Source organism: Vulpes lagopus, chromosome 5 (genome assembly GCF_018345385.1).
Source record: "Vulpes lagopus strain Blue_001 chromosome 5, ASM1834538v1, whole genome shotgun sequence".
In the NCBI taxonomy this organism is placed as follows: Eukaryota; Metazoa; Chordata; class Mammalia; order Carnivora; family Canidae; genus Vulpes; species Vulpes lagopus.
The window spans coordinates 113,845,428-113,864,115 of record NC_054828.1 but is presented as its reverse complement, the minus strand read 5'-3'; the positions used below and the strand labels follow the sequence as shown (position 1 = coordinate 113,864,115).

At 43.0% G+C, this 18,688-nt stretch overlaps 1 protein-coding gene across 12 annotated transcripts in view; it reads right to left on the bottom strand.

The window, feature by feature from the left end:
• Positions 1-9,972, bottom strand: part of DTNB (dystrobrevin beta) — a 234,984-nt gene extending 225,012 nt beyond the window's left edge. For 3 of the 12 annotated variants that reach the window (XM_041756393.1, XM_041756396.1, XM_041756404.1), the window contains exon 1: positions 9,766-9,970. The gene's annotated coding sequence lies outside the window, so the exon portion shown is untranslated. Of the gene's footprint in view, positions 1-9,113; positions 9,483-9,765 lie in introns of those variants that run through there. The other 9 variants (XM_041756400.1, XM_041756403.1, XM_041756405.1 and 6 more) reach the window with 5 other exon arrangements.
• Between the last annotated feature and the right edge of the window lie 8,716 nt (positions 9,973-18,688).

Sequence of the window (18,688 nt, the reverse complement as noted above, 5' to 3'; positions counted from 1 at the left end):
TACAGGTACTCACTAGTTTTATTCTCCCTATCTTTCAGAAAGTCAATGTTTCACAACGTTCGCAAAATTAAAAGAAAATAAACTCAAGGTCCAACCAAAATACTTTACTCCAGAGCCCACATGCGTAACCATGACACTATTCATTCCATATTCAAGAAAGACTGCATAATTTTAAGAAATCTCTCAAGAAGATGTAAAACATCAGACTGGGGAAAAAGCAATAAAGTACCTAAGGAAAAAGTCTCTTAAAGAAATCATATTGGAGGGGCACCTGGCTGGCTCCGTGGTGGAGCATCTGCCTTTGGCCCAGGTCATGATCCCAGAGTCCTGGGATTGAGTCCCACATCAGGCTCCCTGCATGGAGCCTGCTTCTCCCTCTGCCTATGTCTCTGCCTCTCTCTGCGTGTCTCTCATGAATAAATAAATAAAATCTTTAAAAAAAAAAAGAGAGAGAGAGAGAGAAATCATATTGGAGACACAGAGTGGTTCTGTTGGGACCACTCAGGAATCAACGTGAGTAAACCAAAACAAAACTCAAGTTGAACTAGAACAACAGTCTTGTTTAAAGACAGCATGTAGAAAGGACAAGGGCTTTGAAGTTTGATCTGGGTTCAAATATTATACGGGTCCCTGATTAGTTGTGTGGCCCTAAAGAAGTTTTAACCTTTCTGAGCTCCATCCATATACTGGAGATACCATACCTAGCTTCCAAAATTATAAAGATTAAAAAATAGTCCTTATCTATAAAAAAGCACTTGATATACTATAGCCTCATAATAAATAATATTATTACTTGCGGAAGAAAGTCTCTCTCTGGCAAGAAGAGACAACAGGCAGAGAGAGAAGTTAAAAGGAGGGAGTAAAAAGTCTACAAAAAGAATCCAGGAAGAAGTTCAAATGGTTAGGCGCTGAAAAAGTCTTTGTAGAGTCCCAGAAGTTCTCAAAAAAAATTTTAACTGAGCACTATTTCATTATAGTGAGGCTTAATTATAAGAATATTTAGCCCAGACCTGATTTTTTTAAAAGATTTTATTTATTTATTCATGAAAGACAGAGAGAGAGAGAGGCAGAAGCATAGGCAGAGGGAGAAGCAAGCTCCCCTGATGCAGACTCGATCCCAGGACCATGGGATCACAACCTGAGCCAAAGGCAGACACTCAACCACACTGAGCCATTCAGGTGTCCCCAGACCTGGTTATTATAGCATTTTAGTCCTGTATTAGCTTATTTATAATGTTGTTAATACATAAAAATTCAAGATCAAGATGAGTTTTTCTAAAGATTCATTTTTTGTTAAAAAGTGCATTATCAGGGCAGCCCGGGTGGCTCAGCGGTTTAGCGCCGCCTTCAGTCCGGGGCATGATCCTGGAGACAGACCCGGGATCGAGTCCCGTGTCGGGCTCCCTGCATAGAGCCTGCTTCTCCCTCTGCCTGTTCTCTGCCTCTCTCTCTATCTCTCTGTGTCTCTCATGAATGAATAAATAAAATCTTTTTTAAAAAATGCATTAAGTAAATCATAACCAATATATGTTTCTCTCAGTTATCGACAACTCAGAAAGTTGTCTGTCCTACTCTTAACATATTAAAGAGAAGACAATGATAATTTCAACAAATGCAAAAAAAAAAAAAACCTGATAAAATTTAACATTCAATAAAAACACAAACCAGGATGCTGGCTGACTCAGTCAGAGGAGCATACAACTCTTGATCTCGGGATTGTGAGTTCAAGCCCCATATGGGATGTAGAGATTACTTAATAAATAAAAATTTAAAAAGAAAATACAGGGACGCCTGGGTGGCTCAGCGGTTGAGCGTCTGCCTTCGGCTTAGGTTGTGATCCCAGGATCTGAGATCGATATCGAGTCCCACATCGGGCTCCCTGTGGGGAGCCTGCTTCTCCCTCTGCCTATGTCTCTGCCCCCCTCTCTCTCAGTCTGTCTCTCATGAATAGATAAACAAATCTTTACAAAAAAGAAAAAAGAAAATACAAACCAAGGACAGATGAAAACTTACGTAAAGTGACAAAAAAATCTATTAGAAACCTTCAGTAAGTATCATATCTAATAGTGAAACACTTGAAGCATTCTCATTTAGGAAAAAGATAAAAATGCCCATTATCATCACTGCTATTCAACTTTTGTATTGGAGAGTCTAGGCATTGCAATTATGCAAACAAAGTAAGTGGTATGAAGATTAGAAAGACACCTGGTCAATTAGGTCTTCTAATCAAAGTAGCCTGGTAAGTAAACACTTTAGTGCATCCCCTCTACTCCAAATACACATCAATAGATAAACTATTTTTTAAATATATTTTTAAATGACATGGGGCACCTGGCTGGCTCGGTCAGTAGTGCATGTAACTCTTGACCTCAGGGTTTTTAGTTTCAGCCTCATGTTGGGTATAGAGATAATTTAAAAATAAAAAAATTTTAGGGATCCCTGGGTGGCGCAGCAGTTTGGCGCCTGCCTTTGGCCCAGGGCGCGATCCTCGAGACCCAGGATCAAATCCCACATCGGGCTCCCTGCATGGAGCCTGCTTCTCCCTCTGTCTGTGTCTCTGCCTCTCTCTCTCTGTATGACTATCATAAATAAATAAAAATTTAAAAAAACAAACAAACAAAAAAACCATACCCCTTTGCTTCTTTAAAAAAAAAAATTTAGGGATCCCTGGGTGGCGCAACGGTTTGGCGCCTGCCTTTGGCCCAGGGCGCGATCCTGGAGACCCGGGATCGAATCCCACATCAGGCTCCCGGTGCATGGAGCCTGCTTCTTCCTCAGCCTGTGTCTCTGCCTCTCTCTCTCTCTCTCTCTGTGACTATCATAAATAAAAAAAAATTTAATGATTTAAGCAGGCTCAAAAACAAGGTAAAATTCCATTTGGATCAGAAACCAAACAGATACACAAAACTATAAGCAGGACTGAAGCTACAGGCTTGCTGGACCCCGAGCCCAGAAGCAGGTACCTACCTTCTTCAAGGGCAACAGTGACACAAAGTAAAGGAGGTGGAGAAACATTTGAGCCAGACTCACTGCTCAAAGCCAAGGATGAGGCCTGGAGCTGAAAGGAAGCTATAAAATACTGCTGCCAGTCTCTGCGTAGAGCTACAGTTTATATAATGCTCTAGGCCTAGAAAAGTGGGAAGATAAAAACATCCTCGTGACCAGGACCTGAAGCAAGACATTCCCATATTTTGTGAATGGATCTAAAATAGCCCCAATTATCTCAAAGGGTAGGACCCCTGACCCATCATTATTATACCTGATTTCTTGACTATGGTTCAAAAAGTCAATGGGAGCACCTGAAATATCACCACACAGAGAAGGGTGAGCACAGAAATAAGGAAAACAGAATAAAAAGCACTCACACTCGAATGAGTCTATAAATCAAAACTGCAAAAGACATAAAGAAATATAATGCTAAGAAAGATAGCCAACAAAAGCAACAATTAGAATATGAATTCATTCCAGATGAAGTTTAATTTTAGAGAACAGTCTGACAAAGGCTTATTTTTTAAGTACATTTAGGGTGCTAGGATATAAATTTTTTTTTAATTATTGGGAATGCAAAATTGTACAGCCACATTCAGAAGGCACTTAGGCAGTTTCTTATAAAGCTAAACATACTCTTACCATGAGATCCAGCAAAAATGCTCCTATGTATTTACTGAAAAGAGATGAAAACCTGTGTCCAAACAAAAACCTGAACATAAATATTTAGATATTTTATGCATAATTGCCCCAAACTGGAAGTAAACAAGATGTCCTTCAATAGGTGAATGGATAAACAAACTGGTACTTTCATACAATGGAATGTTATTTAACAATAAAAAGAAATAAGTTTCCTCAATGTTTATAGCAACATTATCAACAATAGCCAAACTGTGGAAAGAGCCCAAATGCCCCAAAACTGATGAATGGATAAAGAAGATATGGTACATATATACAATAGAATACTACTCAGCCATCAAAAAGAATGAAATCTTGCTGTTTGCAATGACACAGATGCAGCTACAGTGTAACATAATAAGCAAAATAAGTCAGAGAAAGACAAGTACCATATGATTTCATTCATGTGGAATTTAAGAAACAAAATTGATGAACATAATGAAAGGGGAAAAAAGAGAGAAAAGGAAACAAATCATGAAGTACTCTTAAACACAGAGAACAAACTGAGGGTTAATGGAGAAAGGTGGGTCAGGGATGGGAAAGAGGGGTGATGGGTATTAAAGACGCCACCTGTCATGAGGAACACTAGGTGTTGTATATAAGTGATGAACCACTAAACTATACTCCTGAAACCAACATTGAGCTGTATGTGGACTAGAATTTCAATGAAAGAGAAAGAGAAAGAAAAGAAAGAAGCTATGGAGACAAGAAAAGACATAGCGGAAACTTACATGCACATTGCTATGTGAAAGAGAACAGTCTGAAAGACCACAATACTTACTGTATGGTTTCTAACTGCATGATATTCTCAAAAAGGCAAAACTATAGACACAGTAAAATAATCAGTAGTTATCAGGAGCTCAGGAGGAGGGAAGAAGGAATGAATAGATGGAACTCGGGATTTTTAGAGCAATAAAATTATTCTGATGATAGTGCAATGACATTATACGAAATTCATGTACCGACATTAATGATGCATGACATTTTGACATTTTGCGTTTGTCAAAACCACAAAACACAAAGGACACAATGAGAAGCCTAATATATACTATGAGCTTAAATTAATAATAACTTATCAACATTGATTCATCAGTTATAACACATGTACCACACTGAAACAAGATATTAATAACAGGAGAAATCATATACAGAGAAGAAGGGACATATACTCTACCATCTACCCATTTTGGTCATATTCAGTTATGTATATAATTTTTTTAAAATATCACAGACAGTTCCACTTCTGGGTATATACACAAAAAAGCTTGAAATAGGGACCTGAACAAATATTTGAACACCCATGTTCATAACAGTATTATTTACAACAGCCAAAAGGTAGAAACAATCCAAATGTCCACTGATGGATGAATGAATAAACAAATGTGTATATACATACAATGGAAGAGTATTTCACCTTAAAAAGGAAGGAAATCCTGATACATGCTACAATATATATGAACTCCTAAGACACTATACTACATGAAATAAGCCAGGCAAAAGGACAAATATTATATTATTCCACTTACTTGAGGTCTCTGGAGTAGTCAAAGTCATAGAGATAGTAGAATGGTGGTTGCCGGGGGCTGAAGGGAGGTGTTTGGTGGGTACCGAGTTTCAGGTGGGGAAAATGAAAAAGTTCTAGAGATGGACAATGGTAATGGTTACACAACCATGTGAATGTACCTCATGCCACAAATGTATACTTGGTAAATTGTATGCCATGTATATTTTACAATTTTTAAAAAGCAGAAAAACTAGATATCCAAATTGGAGGGAAAAAAGGCTCTCTTCCTTCTATCACAGAGAAATTCCACATGGAAAGCAAAACTTTTTAATTTAGTTTTTTTTTTTAAGTTTTACTTATTTAAGTCATCTCTACACCCAATGTGAGGCTCGAATTCACAACCCCAGATCACAACCCCACATGCTCTTCTGACAAGCCAGTCAGGCCCCTTTTTAAATTTTAGATGAAAATACAGAAATATATAATTCGCACCCTGGGGTAGAAAAAATTTACTTAAACCAGACACATACATGGGTGCCTGGGTGGCTCAGTCAGTCTGACTTCAGCTCAGGTCATGATCTCAGGGTTCTGGGACTGAGCCCAACATTGGGCTCCCCACTCAGCAGGGAGCCTGCTTGTCCCTCTCCCTTTGCCCTTCCCCCTGCTCATGCTCTCTCTCTCTCTCTCTCTCAAATAAATAAATCTTAAAAAAAAAAAAAAAAAAAAAGACATACACAACCTTTTCTTTCTAATTTAAGGGAAATTTTTTCATAAATATAACATTAAAATTTTAAACTTGCATACAAACAAAGACACTGCCAACCAAGGGGAAAGGCAAGCCTCAGACTAGCAGGATGCATTTGCAACACACAGATCCAACAAAGATTTAGTATCCAAAGTAACACAACTGTCTGTCCCTCAGAGAATGAAGAATGAAAAAGGTGATTTAAGTCTACAATTGTACATTACCTAGTAGTTTAAAAAAATGAACCAGATCCACAAGTTCCATGGTTAAATCCCCCTGAATTAAAATTTAAAATGTGCATCCTCTTTGCAATTCTACTTCTTTCATTCACTGCAGCAGTGTCCGAAACAGCAAAGAGCTTAAATGGCCTTTAATGAGGAGACGATTAAATAAACAACAGTACAACACACATATCACATAAGAGTTCATGTAGTAGTCAAGAAAAATCAGGTAGATACCAATGTTCCAACACAGAAAGATCTCAGGGATTTTGTTAGGAAACAACAGCAACAGTAACAATGTACAGTATCATGTCAGTAATTTAAGAGTGGAGAGAAATTAGCTTTTTTTCTATATTACCTATATGTAGAAGACAATGCAAAGATTTGGAAGGATAGGGAAGCCCCGGTGGTTTAGTGCCGCCTTCAGCCCGGGGTGTGATCCTGGAGACCCGGGATCAAGTCCCACATCAGGCTCCCTGCGTGGAGCCTGCTTCTCCCTCTGCCTGTGTCTCTGCCTCTCCCTCTCTTTCATGAATAAATAAAATCTTAAAAAAAAAAAAAAAAAGAGAGATTTGGAAGGATAGTAACAAACTGGTAACTGCAATTTCAGTAGAAAAGAGAGTGGACCAAGGGAGGTTTATTCTATCTGTATTTTGAGTATTTTATAAGAAAGTGTGTGTTCATGAGCCCTTCACAGAGCTGCAGTACCGAGCCCCACAGACTGTGCATGAGACAAGCCCAGGAGGTACATTTACAGGGATTCCACTATGAATGGAACACCTCTAAAGGCAGGTGATACACATCCTGCATAACCAGACACCACAGCCCTGATGCTTGTGTAACGAGAAGTAAATAAAATGAGAGAGGGTGGACTATAAACCAGCATGAGGGCATTTTCTGGGATGATGTAAATATCTATATCCTGATTGGGGTAGTGGTTACAAAGTATATACATTTTTCAGAACACACCCAACTGTACACAGATATTTGTGCATTTTATTATATGTCAACTACACATCCATAAAACTGATTTTAAAAGAAACATAAATATACTGATAAAATACCACATCACTGGGAGGACCTGGACTAAGGCACCCAAAATTACAGGCTAGGGTACCCCGAAACAAGAACCGATGGACTCCTGCTGGTTGCATTCTGAAGTGCACAGTCCTAAAACTAAAAAGAAATGAACTTAGTTCTTCAAGGCTTTCAGCACAAGACCAAGTTTGGATTGGTATTACCCTTATTTTTTATACGTGCAAGCAAAGGCCCTAGAAGATTTTTATTAAAGCCATAAAATAAAAGGCAACTTGGCATTCTGTTGGTTCTAAGTCTAATTTTCTAAGTAGAAAATCTGTCTCCCATGCATAGTGGACGCTCAAAAGCCCCGCCGGCACAACTTTAACTATATAACCCTCTCCAAAGGTAATTCCACTTATGTATGATAAAAATCCTCACAGAACTCATAAAAGGTCAAGTTTTAGTTTGGCAGACAAAGTAACCCAACAGGCACTGCAACCCCGGGCACTGAAACAGCAGCTGGGAGCTGGAGAGCCCAGAAATCCAACTGCGGCAAAGAATAAGTAGAACTGCAGTCCTCACAGAAGAGCAGGGACACATTCTCTTAGATCCAAAAACCAGGATAAAAGTGTAAAAAATGTTCCCTAGACAAAAGTGCTCTTCTTCCTCAAGTGACAGAAAAGAGGAAGGCCAGAATTGGATGACTAGAAGGAATGACCCAAGGACTAAGCTCCTGCTGGCCAACATGGAATAAAGATGTGAAAGTGGCAGGGTGGCCACAAGAAATCACCACTCCTCAGCCACTGCTTTAAATCCCCAGACCTAATATACAACTGGAATATTACTCAGCCATCAAAAACGACAAATACCCACCATTTGCTTCAACGTGGATGGAGCTGGAGGGTGTTATGCTGAGTGAAGTCAGTCAGTCAGAGAAGGACAAACATTATATGTCTCATTCATTTGGGGAATATAAAAAATAGTGAAAGGGATTAAAGGGGAAAGGTGAGAAAACAAGTGGGAAATATCAGAGAGGGTGACAGAACATGAGAGACACCTAACTCTGGGAAAAGAACAAGGGGTAGTGGAAGGGGAGGTGGGTGAGACTAGGTGATGGGCACTGAGGGGGGCACTTGATGGGATGAGCACTGGGTGTTATGCTATATGTTGGCAAACTGAACTTCAATAAAAAAATTTAAAAAGAAATTAAAATTAAAATAAATAAAAATAAAAAATAAATACCCAGACCTAGAAACCTGGGTTACCTTATGTGACCAAAATATTAAAAAAAAAAAAAGAAGAAGAAGAAGAAGAAGAAGAAGAAGAGAGAAAGGGGAAAAGAAAAAAGGAAGAGAAGAAAAGAAGAAAGAAAGAAAGAAAGAAAGAAAGAAAGAAAGAAAGAAAGAAAGAAAGAAAGAAAAGAAAAGAAAAGAATAAGAATCTCGGGAAGCCCATCAGCCATTCTTAACATCGAAGTATTTAATACTGCTCCGTGTAAAACACAGCAAAGCCTTGCTTGGTTCATTCGTTCACGCAATAAATATTTTTTACCTGACTGCTGTGGGCCAGGCACTGTTCTTGTCATTGAGGATTTAGCAGCTATAGTCACGGAGCTTAATTTTAGGAGAACTGAACTCCAATAAAAAAATTTTTTTTTTTAATTTTTAGGAGGGAAGGAAGGTAACTTTTCTCTTTCCAAATTTCTTCTTCCCTTCTCCCCCCTTTAAATGTTAGGCAGAACTGCCTTCAAAGTCTCTCAAATTTCCCCCACAAGCTCCTCTGACTCTTCTGCTTTATCTCCAAACCAAGCAATTTATAGCTCCAATTTCCCAACACTGGGAAAAGACCCAAAAAAAAAAAAAAAAAAAACCTAAAGTGAATAAAGTGTGAGACGAAATTCAATGCTACTTTGTATTTTACATGCACACACCGTCGCTACCAAATTGTCAGCACCTACCTACACGGCAGATTACGGCTGTTTTACACTATTTCGTGGCCCCAGCTGCTGACCACGGTTCTCTACCCCAGGTAGATAAACGATCGATAAACGCTGGCCAGGAGCGCTGGAAGGTCTTCCTAATCCCAAGGCCTGGCACAGGAATTCAGCAGCAAGCATCTGTTCCTCCACCCCGCCTGCTCTCAGGACAGCTTCTTTTCGAGGGTGACCTCGGTGCACGGGGTCCGCACGGTTAGGCGCCTCCGCCAGCAGTGCGTGGGGCGAGCTGAGATGGAGTCCCTTCCCTCTGCCAGGGCCTAACTGCCTCACCTGCCCTCTGCCAGGACCTGCCTCCTTCGCCCCTCACCGCACCTAACACAGCCTCCTCCTCCAGCAGCATCAGCCCGGCGCCCGCAGCCCGGCCCCGCGCCCCGCGGCCACGGTGCGCTCGGGGCCCCGGGGACCCCGGGGACCCCTCCCCGGCCCGGGGCTCCGAGCCCAGCCGCGCCGGCCCCGGACCCTGCGCTCGCGGTGCAGCGGCCCCGGCTCCCCGAGCCCCGTCCGTCCCCCGGCGCCCCGGCGGCTCCTTCCCGCTCCTCGCGGGCGCGAGGCTCCAGCCCACCCCGCCGCCCTCCCGCAGCCCGCGGCCGCCGCGAGCCCCCGCCGCACTCACTTCCCGGCCGGAGCTGGGGACGCCGCGAAGGTCTCGGGCGGCCGCAGCCTCCTGCGCCTCCTGCGCCTCCTGCGGCCCGGGCCCGGCGGCCGAGGTGGCGGCGGAGCCCGCTCAGGCCCCGGAGCCGCCCCCGCGGCGGACGTTCTCCGGCGCCCGGCTCGCGCCGTCTCCCCGCCCGGCACGCGCAGCAAGCCCGCCCCCGGCGCGAGAGCGGGGGCGCGGGGCGCGGGGGCGCGGGGGCGCGGGGGCGCGGAGACGCGAGGGCGCGGGGGCGCGGAGACGCGAGGGCGCGGACACGCGGGGGGGCGCGGGGGCGCGGACACGCGGGGGCGGGGGGCGCGGGGCGCGGGGGCGCGGGGCGGGCGCGCGCCGCCTGTGCGAGCGCGCGGCCGGGGGCGGGGCTTCCGCCTCGCAGAGGAGGGGGCGGGCGAGCGGGCCGAGCTCCCTCCGAGCCCCGCCCCCTGCGGCCGAGCGGGACCCGGCTCCCCCTCCCCCCCTCCCCCCAGCGGGCCCGCGACGGGCGGACGCGGAGGGGTGAGACCCGCCCCCTTCCGGCTGGTCCCGCGCGCTGGCGGCGGAGGTGCGTTTCGATTCCACAGGTATGTGCCGGGGCAGCTGGACACTGCGCGCCGTGACTCGAAGGTGAAGAATGCAGAGAACCACCCCATGAATCATTCATCCGCGCCTCCGGCAAGAGGTCTTGCCCTGAGGGATCTTCCCAAATGAAGTTCAACCCAGCGAGCGGTTGGTGAGCGCCGGCTCCGCGCTTAGCTCGCTGCCAGGTGCTGCGCAGGTACGCCGTCGCGGTCACGGCCCCCGGGCTCCAGGTGCGCAGAATTTCGTGCAGAAGCAGCCGTGTAAACAAGCGGGGCTGGTGACCCAGGCAAAGCCAAGGCCACAAGGAGATGCTATGGCAGGGCAGAGGAGGAAGAGATCACTTCCGCTTGGACCAAGTGGCGGGGGCTCCTGGAATAGGTGGCATTTGTGTCCCGACTGGAAGGAAGAGAAAGAAACACGTCCGAGGAGAGGAAAAAAAAAAAAAAAAAAAAAGAAGAAGGGCGTCCAAGGAAGGCTAGGTAAACAGCTTGGCCGAGGGAACTGAGCCGGACCCAGATTTACCATCTCGACATCAGCTTTTTTGTTTTAATATTATTCATTTTTGACAGAATGCTTTCCAAAGTGTGTGAAATGTAGGAGATGATTCGAAATAAGAACAGCTAAGCTTTTTCTCGATAGTTCAGAGGATCATTTTTCTCACAGTTGCTTACGGCTCAAATCAGCAGTGTCCTTTAAGGATAATTGCTCTGTGAGTGCGGGATGTTAAGTCCCTAAGCAAAGAGCCCCCAAGCCAGGATGCTTTGCGCCTGGGTTTTCACTGCTTTTTGGCACCTTATGGTAAGGCAGATCGTGCCACCTCCTGCTGCTGTCTGCCTGCCTGCCTGCCTGCCTGCCTTTAGAACATCCTCTTCCTCCTCCTCTCATTTTCCTATTTTTAAACTCCCAGGGTGAGGGAAATAAGTGAGGGTAAACAGGTTCCTCAAGGAAAGGACATCAACTTTGACACATGGATTTTAGGACTCTTGCATGCTTCTAAGCATGCAAGCTTTTTCAAGCTGTTTCACTTGTTTGCAGGGTCTTGACTGTGTTCTGAATATGCTGAGATACTCAGAATACAGGCAAGAGACATCTTGTTTATTCATTTACCACTTACTGAGCACCAACTATGTGGGAGGCTTTGAAAGGGTAAAACATTGATCCTACCCTTTGGAGAAAAGATGTGTAAATGATGTAAAATAAATATGTCGATATTGTTTGCTATATTTGCCGTATTGATTGAAACCAAGGTAATTTCAGTACCAGAGCTGGACTATAATAAACCATTCTGGGAATTAAGTTCACTTCTATGAGCATCATACATACCTCATTACCTCCCACATCCTCAGAAAACTCCTTTCAGACATATTTCGATCGTGCCCCCCCACCTCGAGCTCTCAAAATTATCAAACTCTCTTACCTTTTCCATCACCATCTTCCATAGTCAGGCTTTTCCTGTCCCCAGAACAAGAAACCCCTCAGTCCCTCTGCATTGTGTTCTAGTTACTGCTTGCTCCCTTTCTCTATTTCCCTTCACAAATGTCTAGAAAGTAGTTTGCACTCATCTCTGCCAACTCAGCAGCTTCTCCCTTGTCAACCCACACAATGTAACTTCTGTCCCCACCACATCCCTGCACCAATCCATCGTTAAGGGCTTGCTGAATCCCAAATGTCACAGACTGTATCTGAGTCCTCATATCACTGGGCTCTTGGTGGCACTTGGCGACACAAAGCACTCCACTCTTTTGGAAACTCCCTTGGCCTTCATGACATGACTCACCTCCTCATCCTGCTGACCACTCCTGAGTCTCCCAAGTTCTGTTCTCAGTGTTCGGTTCACCCTACACAATCTCCTGAAGCCATTCCACCCCCTCCCTGTCTTCATCCGTCACATATACCAGCAACTCTCAAATGCATTACTGACTCAGACCACTCATCTGAGTTCCACAGACAAACACCTCCTGGACCTCTTCCCCTAGATGTCCTCCAGCCACCCCAAGCCCTATGTGTCTAAAACTGTTCTGCATTACTGTCCACTCAGTTGCCCAGTTCAGAAACCTGAGAGTCATCCTGGATTCCTCCCTTCCCGTCCCCACCACACTCAACAATCGTGTTGATTCTCCTCATTAAGAACTCTAGAATCTGTCCCTCATGGCTAAGCCTCTCACCTAGACTAACGTAATAGCTTTGATCCTGTCCCTCTCCTGTGGTCTCGTTCCTTTCATTCCATATTCTATACTGCATGTCAGAAAACACTTCCCAGAATATGCTGCCTGCATATGTCACTGCTCAGCATGGCACGCAAAACCATCCATTCATCTATCCTTTGTCTATCTCCCCACTTCCTCTCTGTCACTTCCTACACAAATCCCATCCAGACTCCTGGAATGTTCCTCCTTTCCCTTGCCTGCAGACCTTTGTGCTTATTTCTCTCTCAGTTTGGAATGTCATTTGCGTACAAGCAAAGAATGTCTAACGTAGGTATAGCTAAAGTTCCACAAATAATGAAATTTTCTTGAAATAAGAAAATGTAAACCTATATAATGAGAGAGCTCCCTTGTACTTGGGGGAAACCATCAGAGTGATCGATTCTAAGAGCTAACCTCTTAAAACTATTAGACAAAAATAATAGTTTTCAAAGCCACCATACAAAAAGTTAAAATTACTTAATGTACTAAGGCTGCAGTACATTAAAGATGTCTGCAAATTCTGTGTCCCTTCTTTTGATCCAGGCTGGCCCAAGAGAATTGCTTGACCAACAGAACGTGTGATGTATACAGGACTTCTTTTTTTTTTTTTTTAAGATTTTATTTATTTATTCATGAGAGACAGAGAGAGAGAGAGAGGCAGAAGGAGAAAGAAGCAGGCTCCATGCAGGGAGCCGAACGTGGGACTCAATCCTGGGACTCCAGGATCTCGCTCTGGGCCAAAGGCAGGCACTAAACTGCTGAGCCACCCAGGGATCCCCAGTATACAGGACTTCTAAGCTTAGGTCATAAGAAGTCTTGAAGAATCCACTGGGTCTTGGAGCACACTTGCTCTTGAAGCCCTGAGGCACAATATGAAATATCTAACTCCCCTGGGCACCTGGGTGGCACAGTTGGTTAAGCATCTGACTCTTGGTTTCAGCTCAGGTTATGATCTCAGGGTCCTGGGATGGAGCCTTGTTCCAGCTCTGTGCTCAGAGGGGGAGTCTTCTTGGACTCCAGCATGAAGAAATTCTCTCTCCTTCTTCCTCTCCCCCTCCCACTCCTGCTGTCTCTCTCTCTCTCTAAAATAAATAAATCTTTTTTAAAAATCTAACTCCCTGTGGAGACTCTGAGATGGCATAGAGAGGGAGAGAGACTAGCTAACTCTAGCTGATGTGAGTGAAGTCATCACGAATGCTCTATATCAGATCAGCCATCAGCTGGGGTACCACACAGTGACCCCAGTCAAAGCTATGTAAAAGAGAAGAATAATCCAGCCAAACCCCACCCAAATTCCTGACCCTAAAGATTGTGAAGTTATATCCAAAATAGTTCTCACTTTAAGCCATTACTTTTCAAGCTAAATAGTTTGTTATGGAATCTGGGAAAGAAAATATCTGGCATCAGACTTCTCAAGAGCAAAGCAAGGCAATAGTGATGCAGCATTTTTGAAAAACTTGAGCAAAGAAGATGCAAGCTAAGGATTTTGTACCCACCCATCCATGCTGCTTTTCAGGCATTAAACTCTATAGGAAAAAAATCCTCTTTTTAAAATCCAAGAACTCAAAGAATAATATGCACATAAGCCCATCCGAAGTAGGGGTCAGCACATTTTTTCTAAAGCATCAGATAGCAAATATTTGGCATTTGCAGGTCTCATATTCAACTCTGCTATTGAAGCACAAAAGCCTCTCTCTCTCTCTCTCTCTCTCTCTCTCTCTATATATATATATATATATATATATATATATATATATATACACACACACACAAAGAAGTGACTGTGACTATATCGCAAATAAAATGGATTTTAAAAAATAGGCAGCCAGGGGTGCCTGGGTGGCTCAGTAGGTTAAGTGTCTGACTCTTGGTTTTGACTCAGGCCCTGATCAACCCCTGCATCAGGCTCTCCGCTCAGCCCCTTCTCTCTCTCTCTCTCTCTTTTCAATCTCTCTAAAATAAATAAATAATAATCTTAAAAAAAGAATAGGCAGCTACTCTGCAGTGTGAGTGTCTGAACTAAGGATACCACCAGTCATAGTAAAGTAGAGCCCACCCTAATGACCATATTTCTTAAATTATTTATTTACTTACTTACTTATCAGTAATCTCTACACCCAATGTGGGACTCAAACTCACAAACCCGAGATTAAGAGTCACATGCTTCTCTAACTGAGCCAGCTAGATGCCCCCTAAGGACATCATTTTAATTTAATTATCTCTTTCAAGACCCTATCTTCAAAAATAGTCACATTCGGTATGATTAGGACTTCAACCAGCTAAATATAAAGATTAAAACAAAATTCTCAGAAGAAAACATAGGTGTAAGTCCTTGTTACCTTGGCAAAACCTCCTTAGATACACACCACAAGCACAAATGACAAAAGAAAAGGTAGATAAATTTGACTTTATCAAAATTAAATACTTTTGTGCATCAAAGGACACCATTAAAAAGTACAAAGACAGCCTACAGGATGGGAATAACTATTTCCAAATAATATATATGCTAAGGGACTTATATCAGGAATATATACTAGCAACACTATAATAACACAAATAACTCCGTTGAAAAATAGGAAAAGGATTTGAGCAGACATTTCTTCCAAGAAGAGATAGCTATCTGACTGGTAAGCACATGTAAAGATGTTCAGTATAATTAGCCCTTAGTGAAATGTAAGTAAAAAATAGAAGATATCACTTCCCCCCTCCTAGGATTGCTTGCATCAAAATCACAGACAATAGCAAGTGCGGGTGAGGATGTGAAGAAACTGGAACCTTGATACATAGCTGGTGGGAATGTAAAAAGGTGTAACTGTTTCCAAAAACAGCGTGGCAGCCCTCAGAAGGTTAAACGTAATGTTATCATATGCCCTAGCAATCCTACTTCTAGGGATATACTGTAGGAGACTTGAAAATATATGCCTACCCAGCAACCTATACAAAAATGTTCACAGTCTTGTTCACAACGGCCAAAAAGTGAAAACAACCCCAAACTCCATCACCTGATGAATGGGTAAACAAAATGTGGTACGTCCATCCATACAATGGAATAGTATTTAGCAATAAAAAAGAACAGAGCAGGGGTGCCTGGGTGGCTCAGTCAGTAAAGCATCCAGCTCTTGATTTCAGCTTCAGTTGTGATCTCAGGCTTGTGAGATCGAGCCCCATCTTGGGGTCTGTGCTGGGTGTGGAGCCTACTTAGGACTCTCTTTCTCTCTCTACCCCTCTACCCCTCCCACCCACCCCTCCCTGCACATGCACATGCGCACTCTTTCTCTCTCCCCTCCAAAAATAAAGTAGAATGGAGCATATGCTAGAACATGGAAGAATCTAGAAAATGTGCCAAGTGAAAGAAGCCAGTCACAGAAGACCAAATACTATGTAATTCTATGTATATGGAATATACAGAATAGACAAATCGACAAGAGAGAGAAAGTAGGTTGGTGGTTGGTAAGTTGGCTGGAGGGGTTGGAGGAATTGGGAAAGAACTTTTCAGGCATAGGATTACTTTTTGAGTTGATGAAAATGTTCTAAAATGACTGTGGTGATGGGTTCACGAGTCTGTGATCATACCAAAATCAGTGAATGGTACACTTTAAATAGATGAAAGACATCTGAATTATGTCTCAATAAATCTGGTTCTTTGAAAAAAGAAAACTAAAGAACAATCCTGAAAGACACAAAAGTATACTTGAAGGAGACATCCCTTGGTTTTGATTAAAATAGTTCAACATCATTAAGGTGACAATTTTCCTTATGCTAATTTATAAATTTAATAGAATTCCCCCCAAAATATAAACAAATTTTTTTCTTGTTTTCTGAAGCTAGACAAATTGAAACCAAAGTTCTTGTGGAAAAATAAACACCGAGGAACAGCTAGTAGAACGCTGAAAAGAGATATGAGAAAAGATTGGCTCTAATCAGTATCAAAACTTACCATGGAGCTCTTGGCTGGGAACAAAGTGGTTCTGGCACGTGAATAGACAGACCAGTGTGATCAAATAGTAGGTACTGAAATCAGTCCAGCTACATGTGATTTCTAGTATATGAGAAGCAGTCAAATGGCTGAGACAAAGGACTTTTTAAAAAAATATTTTATTTATTTATTTGCGACAGAGAGCATGAGGTGGGGGAAGCAGAGGGAGAGGGAGAAGCAGACCCTGGCTGAGAGGGAACTCAACACGGGGCTCGATCCCAGGACCCCAGGATCATGACCTGAACCAAAGGCAGAGGCTTCACTGACTGAGCCATCCAGATACCCCCAAGAAGGACTTTTTATTATGGTGTTGGGAGGACTGTCCAGCCATTCACAGCCTCACTCTGTTGGTGAGGGGATGGGGAAACAAATATTACTAGAAGGAATGGGAAATAGTAAAACCCCTCTGGAGGGGCATTTGCCAATATCTAATGAGTGGTTTGTGCACTTACCTAAGATTTATTTATTCATGAAAGAGAGAACAGTGAGGGGGGGAGGAAAGGTAGAGGGAGAGGGAGAGAGAGTCTTAAGTAGACTCTGTGCTGAGTGCGGAGCCAGATGTGGGACCAGACATGAGGCTCAGTCTCTTGAGATCACGACTCTGAGTTCCTGACCTGAGCCAAACCAAGAGTTGGATGCTTGACCAACTGCACCACCCAGGTGCCCCTGTGCATTTACCTTTCAACGCAGCACTCCAGCTTCTAGGAACTTGACCTAAAGAAATCTCCAGAAATAATACATACACTACATATGTATACTTCTTCATTGTATCATTATTTGTATTTGCAGGATATTGGATGCTACCTAAATGCCCAAACAGGAAGACTGGTTGAATAAACTTACAACTGACACTTAGGAAGCAAGAAAAATGAATGAGGAATCTTTATAACTGATTCATCGTAATTTCCAAGATATATTATTAAGTTTTAAAAGCAAAGTACAAAAACAAATGTATAGTATGTTACCTTTTGTATAATAAAGACAAGAAAATAAACTGGACTTGCTTCCTTTATTAAAAGATCATCACAAGAACAATAAGCCGGAAAACAAAGAAATTGTTTGCCTGTTAGGAATTAGGTGAGGAACAGGTAGAAAGGATAAGAGAGGAAGGGACAATTTTGAGTTTTGGCTTCTGGAAACATGTTAATGTTGCATACATTCAAAAACAAAATTCAGGGGTACCTGGCTGGCTCAGTCAGGGGAGCATGTGACTCTTGATCTCAGGGTCATGAGCTTGAGTCCCATGCTGAATGTAGAAATTACTTAAATAAAACTTCAAAAAAATAATAAAATTAAATCAAAAAGCATAAGAAACAATGAAAAATCTGTAACTAGGTGCAAACAGAAATAAATGAACTCATTTGTGTGTCAAATGAATAATATAACCACGTGAAGAGGGAGAAAGAAGTAAGCCAGGTAATTTTGTATATGGTGCTTAGATATACCTTCATTTGAATGCAAACTATAAGCTGAGAAAAAAAGAATACCAGAAAAAGACAAAACACAGTGGCAAATAAACATTTTTAAATGTTATCTTTATTGCTAATATTTACAGATTAAATTAGCAAACTATTTGATATTTAATATCCAGTGGTAAAGAGGCTTTGGGGTTTTTTTTTTTTTTTTTCAGATTTTTACTTATTTATTTGACAGAGAGAGAGAGCAAAAGCAGGGGGAGTGGCAGGCAGAGGGAGAGGGAAAAGCAAACTCCCCACCGAGCAGGGAGCCTGATGCAGGGCTCAATCCCAGGACCCTGAGATCATGACCTGAGCCAAAGGCAGACTCTTAACCAACTGAGTCACCCAGGAACCCCAAGGGTTTTTTGAAGAAATACAAATTATAGAACCGTTCTGGAAAGTGATATAGAAATATCAGGGTTTTTTTTTTTTTTTTTATGATAGTCACAGAGAGAGGGAGAGAGAGAGGCAGAGACATAGGCAGAGGGAGAGGCAGGCTCCATGCACTGGGAGCCCGACGTGGGATTCGATCCCGGGTCTCCAGGATCGCGCCCTGGGCCAAAGGCAGGCGCTAAACCGCTGCGCCACCCAGGGATCCCCAGGGTTTTTTTTTTTTTAAGATTTTATTTATTTATTCATGATAGTCACACAGAGAGAGACAGAGAGGCAGAGACACAGGCAGAAGCAGGCTCCATGCAGGGAGCCCG